This window comes from Scyliorhinus torazame, chromosome 8, assembly GCF_047496885.1.
Source record: "Scyliorhinus torazame isolate Kashiwa2021f chromosome 8, sScyTor2.1, whole genome shotgun sequence".
In the NCBI taxonomy this organism is placed as follows: domain Eukaryota; kingdom Metazoa; phylum Chordata; class Chondrichthyes; order Carcharhiniformes; family Scyliorhinidae; genus Scyliorhinus; species Scyliorhinus torazame.
In genome coordinates this window covers 103,368,223-103,380,797 of record NC_092714.1, presented here as the reverse complement: position 1 = coordinate 103,380,797, position 12,575 = coordinate 103,368,223, and the positions used below count along the sequence as shown (strand labels likewise).

Genomic DNA, 12,575 nt, shown 5'->3' with positions numbered 1-12,575 from the left:
GCACAGACAGTGACCCAGCGGAGAATCGAACCTGGGACCCTGGCGCTGTGAAGCCACATTGCTATCCACTTGTGCTACCGTGCTGCCCGGTTATGACGGTTCATTTTAAAATTCAGCCACCTGAATAACATGCTCGTGCTGTGGTGGTTCTGCTTGAATCCTGCACAGCTGGCAGTTCCAGCAAAGATAAACTTGCCAGGTTCAATAAGGCCTGAGAGCAGCTGGACAAATCAGTAAATCATTACATTTCCTGGACTCCAGTTATGGGAAATTTGACACATTTACAGGGGTGTTGTCATCAGCTGTGCACATCCCATATGTTTGAATCCAGCAGTCTAAACATGAAAAAGAACTTGCATTTAAATGGCACCCTATATGGCCTCAGGATGTCCCAAAGTACCTACAACCAATAAAGTACTTTTGGAGTGTTGCCATTATCGCAATGCAAGAATCTTAGCAGCTAATTTCCACACATCAGGCTTCCTCAAACTGCAATGTGGAAATAGACAGATAGTTTCTTTGGGCATGATTCTCCCCCAAAATTTCTAAGTTCATTTGTGACGGGTTATTCAGGGAGTTTCCCGCTGGCTCTGCCGGCGAGCTCCCCACCGCTATTCAATGACACTTAGTTACTTTTTGGGGCCCCGTGGAGGTTCTCACCGGTTTAGCCCACACCTAGAATTTTATTTAGCACTGGAGAGTTGAACTCAGAGATCTGGCCATCAATTTGAAAGGGTGCCCCAATCTCTAAGTGAGCTTGTGGGTGCCCCACAACCCCCACCCATGGGCAGTGCCACCCCCCACACACATGGGCACTACCCCACACCTCCCCAAGTGAGGACACCCCGTTATGGGGTTCCTGGGGGTCACCTTCTTCAGGCCCCCCCCCAAGCCCACTTACAGGCTCCCCCTTCCAGGACCCACACCCATCATAGAATCATAGAATTTACAGTGCTGAAGGAGACCATTTGGCCCATCGAGTCTGCACTGGCCCTTGGAGAGAGCACCCTACCCAAGCCCATCCCTCCAACCTATCCCATAAGCCAGTAACCCCACGTAACCTTTTTCGACACTAAGGGCAATTTAGCATGGCTATTCCACCTAACTCGCATATCTTTGGACTGTGGGAGGAAACCGGAGCACCCGGAGGAAACCCACGCACATACGGGGAGAACGTGCAAACTCCGCACAGACAGTGACCCAAGCCGGGAATCGAACCTGGGACCCTGGAGCTGTGAAGCAACTGTGCTAACCACGATGCTACCAATATGCTACTACTATGCTACTGTGCTGCCCCTAACCTTCCAGAGGCCCCTATTTTCCTGCCCTGCACATCCCCACCTTTCAACCCCCTCCTTTCATGCGCATGGCCCCCCTCGGGCCTGGATCCTTGGCAGTGCCACCCTGGCACTTGGGCACCGGGTGGCAGTGCTCCTGCTGACTTGGCAGTGCCACCCAGGCACCTCGGCAGTGTCAAGGTGGCAGTGCCAAGGTACCAGCTGGGCAGTGCCAAGTTCCCTGTGTTCCAGGGGGAGGGCCACCCTGCACTGACCCTGACCACCCAGAGGTCTCCAATGGCCCGGAGACCCCCTGGGTGCTGTTCCTCCTGTTCCACATTGGACCACTGCTGAACGGCGCTAAGCTGGGGTCATGCTGGGGAGGCCAGTAGATCCCGCAAGGCCCATGGATCCTGGGTAAGTTCGCCAGAGTCGGTTTAAAACTGGCTTCGGCGGGCGCCATTTGAACCAGTTTCCAATGCCTCACAGGACCTGGGTGAATCCCACGGCAGACTTCCGGGAAACTCACGAGAGGGGTCTCCCTGGATTCACCGGCCACATCGCGCTCAAGCGAAAGCGCAACGTGGCCGGTGGATCCTGCCCATTGTCTGACAGAGAAATAATGGAATGGAATCTTTTCTAACCACCTGTGAGGAGAGGGCCAAGGAGAGTTCTCTGAAGAAGACAAAGCAAAAAGAGAAGCAATTGAAAGTGATACCCTTGCAATGGTTAGAGTGATAAAAATGGAACCAGGTTACAACAGTCCCTTCAGTGATGAGGGATTGGAGGAGGATTATGTGGACATGCATGTCAAAGACTGAAACAGCTCATGGATTTGGGAGGCGACAATATGTTCAAGGAATTTGGAGAGGAAAGGGAGTTTGGATTTGGAGTTTTGGAGTAATTCTTAAGGACTCGGGGGTCAAACGTTGGTCTTCTAATGAGAGGATTGATGGTGCCAGATTTAAATGAGAGATGGACAATGTCTGAACAGAGAAAACCATTAACAATAGTTTCTAACATGGCGACCAGAAGGGGAAGTTAGGTGATCGGCAGTTTAGTAGTATTAGGATTGAGGAAAGAAGAGCTGGATTTCATAGACAATATGACATCGGAGAGATCATGAGGGGAGACGGGAGAGAAAGTAGAGAAAGATATGGGGTTGGGGCTAACAATGGGGGAGCTTTCAAGGAATTTTGACCTGTTAAGCTAGTGGAAGGGAGGGACATGGTAGAAACAACAGACCGGATGGTCTTGATCTTTTGACAAAAAAATTAATGAGCTCACTTGTTGTTGGCGATGAGGGTGGAAGAGAAGGGTGGTGGTGGCAAGAGAGGTTTAGGAAGATTTCTGGGAAATGATGCAGGACCTGTTGGGGTTTATATGATCCCACCAGATCTGACAGTGGATGGTCAAACCAGTTGGAAGCTATATTCTTTGGAGCCTGCACCCTTTTCTATGGAAGGAAGTGGAGATGAGAACCGTATTAGGGGAATGGCTAGTGTGCCAGAGAGTAATAACTTTATTTGGACTGGGCATTGAATGTGTAGATGAGGGTGTGGTAGTGAAATCAGCAGCTCCAGAATTGCTTTAGCGAATGGAGGGCTCTCGGCTAGACAACTGGCATGTCTAAAAGGGACAGTTTCTATTCCTTCCCTTTCCAAGGCACATAAAATTGTAGGTGATATGAGGTGATAAATATTTTGCAGAGGCAGATACAGGAAGAGCTAGGTTTGGGAAGGGCAATGTGGGAAGTGATCAGCGATGGCCTTATCGGTGTTTGTTACAATGGGACTAGCAAGATCACATGAGATGGCAAGGTCATAGGAGAAGGCTGTAACAAAGAAATATGTATTTGGAAGTTCACATGAAGGGAGAGATCGAGGAAGGATAAAAGGGCAGTGAACTCTGAGGAGAGAGAGCATGATGGACCAGAGTTTGCGAGGAGTGGCAAACACAGTCAGTCACTTGGCTCCTTTTTACTTACCCAGATCCAGGCCCAGTGACAAATGTGCAGGTACCTGGTTCCTGATACCTTCAGGTGCAGGGCAGCAGTGTTTGGGGAAGTGAAGCCATGTTGGCTTTTTATGTCACTGGCTGCCATAAACCACATAAGTTTATGTTGAAATGCACTTTAATTTGAGAAGCCAGGGAGAGGGTAAGTGTGTAAGGTAAGTGAGTAGGATGGTGGAGCAGTAGGATAGGTTGGGGTTGGGGAGGATGGGTCTGGGGTGTGGGGAGATAGTTGGGGTAATAGTGGGAGGTCTAGAGCGGGGGGGGGGGGGGGGGACGTCAGTTTAGCCAAGATTTAGAAGTGGTTTTAATTCTTCTAAATTTTCTGATGTAACTATTTTGCTGAGAGAGTCACAACCATCTGAGGTACCTGATTTAAATCCGATTTGGATGGTTCACAGTACAGCGAATTGCCCATTGGAACTTTAAACTTCCCAGACAAGTCTGTTGCAGTCCAGGACATCCAGGGTGTTCCGAAGTACAACCTCTGAGGTTTCTTTGGGTATGACCCCCTGGAGATCATAAGTTCTGGGTCAATGAATTGAGATGGCACTTGAAACCACTGAAGGGGAGCAGTTGTTTGGTGCAGAAGCTGAGGGAGAAAAACAGTGACGGTATCTCTGTGAAAAAGTTTCATCGTACTAGGGAGAGAACAATGATTTTGATTGCTGGGTGAAAGGGTGGAACAAGGTCAGAGGAGGAGCAAGTAGTCAAATGAGTGGAGAATCAGGACAAGGTGTGATCTGATGACATGCACCATGCAACAAAATATTCTTCTCAATCTTGAATAATAGCATTCAGCCATACACCACATGTACAGAGTATATTAGAGGAAAACTACAAGTCAATAAAGCAGTGTACAATTCAGAAGAGCAACTCAACCAATGTCAGAATCTGTTCTTAATTCCACCAGCCTTCCTTTGCACTTTCTGGTGGATAGTGTGGTGTCGTACTCATCCACTTTCATGGGTAGAACTTTGGAAGTTAATTAGTGAAAGAGATTCTTCACAACAAAACATTAAATCACAGCTCCTCAGCTAAAAACACAAAAATGTTGAGAATCCTAAATTGGACTTAAATATGTTTCCAAAATAATTTGTAGTTCTGCAGAACTTGGTGAAAGTTGGTGAGCATTTGCCTGTCGTGGAATCATAGAATGGTTACAACCCTTAAGGAGGTCATGCCAGTACCAGCTCTCTGCAGGGGCAACTCCAGTAATTCCATACCCACACCCTGTGGCTAAAACTCTGCAAATCTTTTCTCTTTAATTGCTTGTCTAGTCCCTGTTTAAAAGCTACCATTGTATCTGTCTCCATCACAATCTTGAGTAGTGCATTCCAGGTCCTAAACACGCACTGCATAAAAAAAACGAGCTTGGAAGATGATCATGGCCTTATGGAGAATAGCCTGGTGTTTGGACTTCATGGGATATAAAGAACAAAGAACAAAGAAAAGTACAGCACTGGAACAGGCCCTTCGGCCCTCCAAGCCCGTGCCGACCATGCTGCCCGTCTAAACTAAAATCTTCTACACTTCCTGGGTCCGTATCCCTCTATTCCCATCCTATTCATGTATTTGTCAAGATGCCCTTTAAATGTCACTATCTTCCCTGCTTCCACCACCTCCTCCGGCAGCGAGTTCCAGGCACCCACTACCCTCTGTGTAAATGTAAAGTAATGTTGATGCTACTGTTGAATTGAGGTCAGTAAGTGCACATTACACACAATGTGAGGTATGGAAATACATTGCTATTAGATCACATTGGCCTGTATAGTGAATTTGGTTACAGGGGATAGTTCTTTATTTTTAATCCGTGAGAACTCCATGGGCCCTAGAATTTTTTTGTGACCTTCAACCTGTGTCTCTTCCGCTAATTTTCTGCTTTTTAGTGCAAGAGTTCAAGTTTCCTTCCAGGCACAGGTCTCCCAATGCTTGTATCTCTCTGCACGAACTGTTATAGAGATGAGCCTGAAAATGACTGCTGGTGGTACAGGTAATGAATATTTATTTCAAATTCCTCTGCAATTTTAATAGAGGTTTTTGCCTTTTTAAAAATAAATTTAGAATACCCAATTATTTTTTTCCAATTAAGGGGCAATTTAGCGTGGCCAATCCACCTAGCCTGCACATCTTTGGGTTGTGGGGGCAAAACCCACGCAAACACGGGGAGAACAAGAGCCGGAATCGAACCTGGGACCTCGGCGCCGTGAGGCAGCAGGTCTAACCTATATCACCAAGTTATTTCTACTGTGTTATTAAAAATAATGAATAGGAAAGGAGGCTAAACACCTAGCTCCTTGCTGCCATTGGGAATGTTTTAAATAAAATTATTTCTAAACTTCCTTTCTCCCACCCACAGCAGCAATATGGCATTTCTGGTGGAACTGGGGGGAAGCAAAATTAAAATTATATACATATTTTAAAAATTTCTCATGAATGGTATGGAACTCAAACTCTTTGCTGAGAAATTTGTTCCTACCATGATACATCAATGCAAAATCTAAAGCCGGCTTATCATTTGTTTCAATTTTATGCTGGACAGGAGAAGATGGGATATTTCATTAAATTAAGAGATGACTGAGAACCTTTGAAATAAGTAGCACGGTCGCAGCTAGAAAGTTTGGTAAAGAATGGTAGATTGTATGATATAAAACCATCCCAGGTAGCCACTGCAAGAGAAACATGTTGAGCCTGGGCATCAGACAGTCATGGGACCAGGAGCTCATACTTCCTACACAGAAGCAAGTTACAGCAGCCGAGACTGTGAGAGGGTACATAGAACATAGAACATGACAGCACAGTACAGGCCCTTCGGCCCTCGATGTTGCGCCGACCTTTGAAACCACTCTAAAGCCCATCTACACTATTCCCTTATCATCCATATGTTTATCCAATGACCATTTAAATGCCCTTAATGTTGGCGAGTCCACTATTGTTACAGGCATGGCAGTCCATGCCCTTACTACTCTCTGAGTAAAGAACCTACCTCTGACATCTGTCCTATATCTATCTCCCCTCAATTTAAAGGTATGTCCCCTCGTGCTCGACATCACCATCCGAGGAAAAAGGCTCTCACTGTCCACCCTATCTAATCCTCTGATCATCTTGTATGCCTCAATTAAGTCACCTCTTAACCTTCTTCTTTCTAAAGAAAATAACCTCAAGTCACTCAGCCTTCCCTCATAAGATCTTCCCTCCAGACCAGGCAACATCCTGGTAAATCTCCTCTGCACCCTTTCAATGCTTCCACATCCTTCCTATAATGCGGCGACCAGAATTGCATGCAATACTCCAAATGCGGCCGCACCAGAGTTTTGTACAGCTGCAACATGACCTCATGGCTCCGAAACTCAATCCCTCTACCAATAAAAGCTAACACACCGTATGCCTTCTTAACAAGCCTCTCAAACTGGGTGGCAACTTTCAGGGATCTCTGTATATGGACACCTAGATCTTTCTGCTCATCCACACTACCAAGAATTTTACCATTTGCCCAGTACTCTGTCTTCCTGTTATTCCTTCCAAAATGAATTACCTCACATGTTTCTGCATTAAACTCCATTTGCCACCTCTCAGCCCAGACCTGCAGCTTATCTATGTCCCTCTGTAACGTGTTACGTCCTTCCGCACTGTCCACAACTCCACCGACTTTGGTGTCATCGGCAGATTTACTCACCCATCCTTCTACGCCATCCTCCAGGTCATTTATAAAAAGGACAAACAGCAGTGGCCCCAAAACAGATCCTTGTGGTACACCACTAGTAACTGGACTCCAGGCTGAACATTTCCCATCCACCACCACCCTTTGCCTTCTTCCAGCTAGCCAATTTCTGATCCAAACTGCTAAATCACCCTGAATCCCATGCCTCTGTATTTTCTGCAACAGCCTACCATGGGGAACCTTATCAAACACTTTACTGAAATCCATATACACCACATCAACTGCTTTACCCTTGTCCACCTGTTTGGTCACCTTCTCAAAGAACTCAATAAGGTTTGTGAGGCACGACCTATCCTTCACAAAACTGTGTTGACTATCTCTAATTAAATTATTCCTTTCCAGATGATTGTACATCCTATCTCTTATCAACCTTTCCAAGACTTTGCCCACAACAGAAGTAAGGCTCACTCGTCTATAGTTACCGGGGTTGTCTCTACTCCCCTTCTTGAACAACGGGACAACATTTGCTATCCTCCAGTCTTCTGGCACTATTCCTGTAGACAATGATGTCATAAAGATCAAAGCCAAAGGCTCAGCAATCTCCTCCCTAGCTTCCCATAGAATCCTAGGATAAATTCCATCCGGCCTAGGGGACTTATCTATTTTCACTCTTTCCAGAATTGCTAACACCTCCTCCTTATGAACCTCAAGCCCTTCTAGTCTAGTAGCCTGTATCTCAGTATTCTCCTCGACAACATTGTCTTTTTCCTGTGTGAATATTGACAAAAAATATTCATTTAGCACCTCTCCTATCTCCTCAGACTCCACGCACAACTTCCCACTACGGTCCTTGACTGGTCCCACTCTTACCCGAGTCACTCTTTTATTCCTGACATATCTATAGAAAGCTTTAGGGTAATCCTTGATCCTACCTGCCAAAGACTTCTCATGTCCCCTCCTGGCTCTTCTTAGCTCTCTCTTTAGATCCTTCCTAGCTAACTCGTAACTCTCGAGCGCCTTAACTGAACCTTCACGTCTCATCTTTACATAAGCCTCCTTCTTCCTCTTAACAAGTGATTCAACTACTTTAGTAAACCATGGTTCCCTCGTTCGACCACTTCCACCCTGCCTGACAGGGACATACTTATCAAGGACATGCAGTAGCTGTTCCTTGAACCAGCTCCACATTTCAAATGTGCCCATCCCCTGCAGTTTCCCTCCCCATCCTATGCATCCGAAGTCTTGCCTTATCGCATCATAATTGCCTTTCCCCCAGCTATAACTCTTGCCCTGCGGTATATACCTATCCTCTTCCATCGCTAAAGTAAACGTAATTGAATTGTGGTCACTATCACCAAAGTGCTCACCTACCTCCAAATTTAACACCTGTCCAGGTTCATTTCCCAGTACCAAATCCAATATGGCCTCGCCTCTCGTTGGCCTATCTACATACTGTGTCAGGAAACCCTCCTGCACACATTGGACAAAAAAAGGACCCATCTAACGTGCTCGAACTATAGCGTTTCCAGTCAATATTTGGAAAGTTAAAGTCCCCCATAACAACTACCCTGTTGCTTTCGCTCCTATCCAGAATCATCTTTGCAATCCTTTCCTCTACATCTCTGGAACTTTTCGGAGGCCTATAGAAAACTCCCAGCAGGGTGACCTCTCCTTTCCTGTTTCTGACATCAGCCCATACCACCTCAGTAGACGAGTCCTCATCGAATGTCCTTTCTGCCACCGTAATACTGTCCTTGACTATCAATGCCACCCCTCCCCCTCTTTAACCACCTTCCCTGAGCTTATTGAAATATCTAAACCCCGGTACCTGCAACAACCATTCCTGTCCCTGCTCTATCCACGTCTCCGAAATGGCCACAACATCGAAGTCCCAGGTACCAACCCATGCCGCAAGTTCATCCACCTGGAGGAAGATAATTAGTGAAAGCAGAGGAAGAAGAAGCCATTCTGAGGACAGAAAGTACTAGCTGAAGCTGGGATTCAAGAAAGAGGGCAGCAGTCGGAACTGGGGCTCAGGAAAGTAGTAACTTGGACTCAGGAAAATGGGAACTGGGGTTTACGAAAGAGGGAGCAACAGTGAGTGCTGGAAAGGGAGAGAGAAACCCAGGGAATTTGGACTTCGGCGAGAAATAAAGCAGCAGCAGTGGCAGAAGTGAAAGAGGAACAGCAACAGTGGGAATTGGGTCACAGAAAAGGATAGAGAGGCAGCAGAAATCTCTATTCATGAAGTGGATTAGAGCAGGAATGTGGGAAAGGGAGAGGACAGCAATGAGAAGCTTGACTCAGCCGAAAGAGAGCAGCAGTATCATGAACAATGAGGAAGCTGGAACGCAAGGTGAATAAACATATGTTTTGAGAATAGACCATGCTATTTTCATAGTTCAGAACATTTTAGCTCACTTGAATTACAGAAACATAGCAGTAATGGAAGGGCACTCCAGGGCTGTCTTTTAAGATTTAAATTTGATGATTGTTTACTGAACACTGCATATATTTGAAGACACTGTTCTTGTGTTTTCTCCTATTAAATTAGTTCCTGTTAAGTGATTTCCCGGAGTAGAGAAGATTCTAATTAACAGCGTTGACTTGTTCTGAATAACTAATTATCTGGTACTGCACTTCCATTTATGATCAAGCACCATGTGACATTCTTAACAAATATGAAATTACTCAAACTGTACTTTTTGGCAATTGTTATCCTTAGCAGCTTTTAACTTTATAATAGAAATTCAGTATTAAAATTAAGGCCTCTAAACTACTTGAGATGCAATTTGTTTGGTTATGATGAAAAATGAAATGAAAATTGCTTATTGTCACAAGTAAGCTTCAAATGAAGTTACTGTGAAAAGCCCCTAGTCGCCACATTCCGGCGCCTGTTCAGGGAGGCTGTTACGGGAATTGAACCGTGCTGCTGGCCTGCCTTGGTCTGCTTTCAAAGCCAGCGGTTTAGTCCTGTGCTAAACAGCCCCAGTCACTTGTGATCACTTGTGCTCTCTAGCATTGAATCTGCAGCCCCATCCTTGGTGTCCTAGTTTTTAAAAAATAAATTGTTTCTTTCCTTTGGATCCAGACTGCCTGTCTGACCTGGACCTCAGTGCCTCACTCATCTGAAGGACAGGACACATCGACTTGCTCAACATACTGGCCACAAGGGCAATCCCAGGTGTGAAGTGAAACACAGAAGCAGGAGCTTTTGGTGCAGGGAGTTTCACATCCACTCTGCCCCATCAAGTGATATGTGCCTTGTAAAAGGAAGGAATAAAATCTGTCCATTTTAGACATGTGAGAATCAGCTAACACACCGTATAGGTGCACTCTGTCGTTTGCTGGTGGATTCAGTTATGGTCAGGCCAGAATTACAGTAGAAGATGGGCAGAATCTCCTCCAATATCCTCTCCATTTCTTGAGGGAAATGTATGAGTTCTACATATCTGTTCGGCATAGATATTAAAGGTTACTCAACCACGATAGATAGAAGTTAAGATACAGATTAGCCATGACCTAATTGAATGGTGCAATTGGCTTGAGGGGTTGAATGGTCTGTTCCTGTTCCTTTGAACCATTGGATACTTTCCCATAAACCCATCACTGAAGTGAATAATTGAGGTATCAAACCTGTACTTGTTATTCCTGGGGCCTCGTGTGCTATTTCATGTTAGTTTGTTTACATATGAACAAGGAGAAGGAATGGGCCATTCAGTCCCTTGAGCCTGCTCCACCATTTAATAAGATCATGGCTGATCTGATAACCTCAAATCTGCATTTTGCCTACTCCCAATAAGTTATCACCTCCTTGTTTACCAAGAATCTATCCATCTCTGCCTTAAAAATGTTCTTAGCCTCTCATTCCACAAGCTTTTCATGAAGAAAGTTTTTTTTTAAATGGCTCATCTCCTTTTTAAATGGGTAATCCCTTATTTTAAACAGGGCCCCCTAGTTGTAGATTCTCCCACAAGAGGAAACATCCTCTCCACATTCACCCTGTCAATGTCCCTTCACGATCTTATATATTTCAATCAAGTTGCCTCTTTGAAAGTCCAGCAGATACATGCCTAGCCTGTCTAATCTTTCCTTATAAGACAACCAACCCCTCCCAGGTATTACGTCTGGCAAACCTTCTCTGAACTGCTTCCTAAGCATTTACATCCTTCCTGGAATAAGGGGACCAGTACTCCCGATGAAACTACACAGTACTCCCGATGTGGATACACTGGTGCCCTTTGGAACCGCAGCAAAACTTCCCACTTTTGTATTCAATTTTCTTTGCAATAAATGGTAACATTCAATTAGATTGCCTAATTACTTTCTGTAGCTTCAGTCTGACGTTTTGCGATTCATGCATTAGGACACCCAGATTCCTCTGCACCTCAGAGCTCTGCAATCTCTCACCGTTGCTTTTTTATTCCTCCTGTCAAAATGAACAATTTCACATTTTCCATATTATATTGCATTTACCAGATCTTTCCCCACTCACTTAACCTATCAATACAGAATCTTAGAATTTACAGTCCAGAAGGAGGCTATTCAGCCAATTGAGTCTGCACCGGCCCTTGGAAAGAGCACCCTAATTAATCCCATGCCTCCACCCTATCCTGGTAACCCAGTAACCCCATCTAACCTTTTGCATATGAAGGGGCAATTTATCATGGCCAATCCACCTAACCTGCACATCTTTGGCCTGTGGGAGGAAACCGGAGCACCCGGAGGAAACCCACTCAGACACGGGAAGAAAGTGCAAAGCCCACACAGGCAATCACCCGAGGTCAGAATTGAACCCGGGTCAGTGGAGCTGTGAGGCAGCACTGCTAACCACTGTGCCATTGTGCCGCCCTTTTTGTAGCCTCCTTATGTCATCTTCACAGCTTACTTTCCTACCTGTACCTCAGCCTTACTTTCCTACCCATCTTTGTGTCATCAGCAAATTTGGCAACCATTCCATCCATCCCTTCAAGTAATTTATAGAAATTGTAATCAGGTGAGATCAGCACTGATCCCTATGACACACCACTCGTTACATTTTGCCAACCTATTTATGCCTACTGTTTGCTTCTCGTTAACCAGCCAATCTTCTATCCATGCCAATATTACCCCCTATAACATGAGCTTTGATGTGGCACATTATCAAATGCTTTCTGGAAATGTCAGTAAGTACACCCACCGGTTGCCCTTTATCCGCAACACATGCTACTTCCTCAAAGGACTCCAGTAAATTTGCTAAACATGAATTCCCTTCTGTCCAGTTACAGTTTGGCCAGAAAGTAAGGCTAACAGTGTGGGAGACCCGTTCCAAATGTTTGCCTTCATGGACAGGCATGTCGAAGAAATGTTATATTGCAACACTGAAACAAGAGCCAAACCAATCTTTTGCTTTCAGCATCAGCCCAGGCACTGTGATTTTGTGCTACCTGTACCTCAGCCTGTGTGTGCTGAGTTGGAGGGCAGGCCCACTGCTGGAAACTGTGGGCTCAGGGATCAGATTTTGGGTACTTCCTTCCAGAAGTTGTCTTGGTCCCTATAATGCATAAATGGCATGTTTAGACTTTCAGTTTGAAACACAAATCTATCAAAAAGGTTGAATTCTCATAAACGCAGAAAACGCTTAA

General features: G+C 45.3%; 1 protein-coding gene across 15 annotated transcripts in view; it reads left to right on the top strand.

Moving 5' to 3' along the window:
* dmd (dystrophin) overlaps positions 1-12,575 on the top strand; it is a 3,042,490-nt gene that overhangs the window by 2,577,368 nt on the left and 452,547 nt on the right. The gene's annotated exons all lie outside the window — the stretch shown is intronic.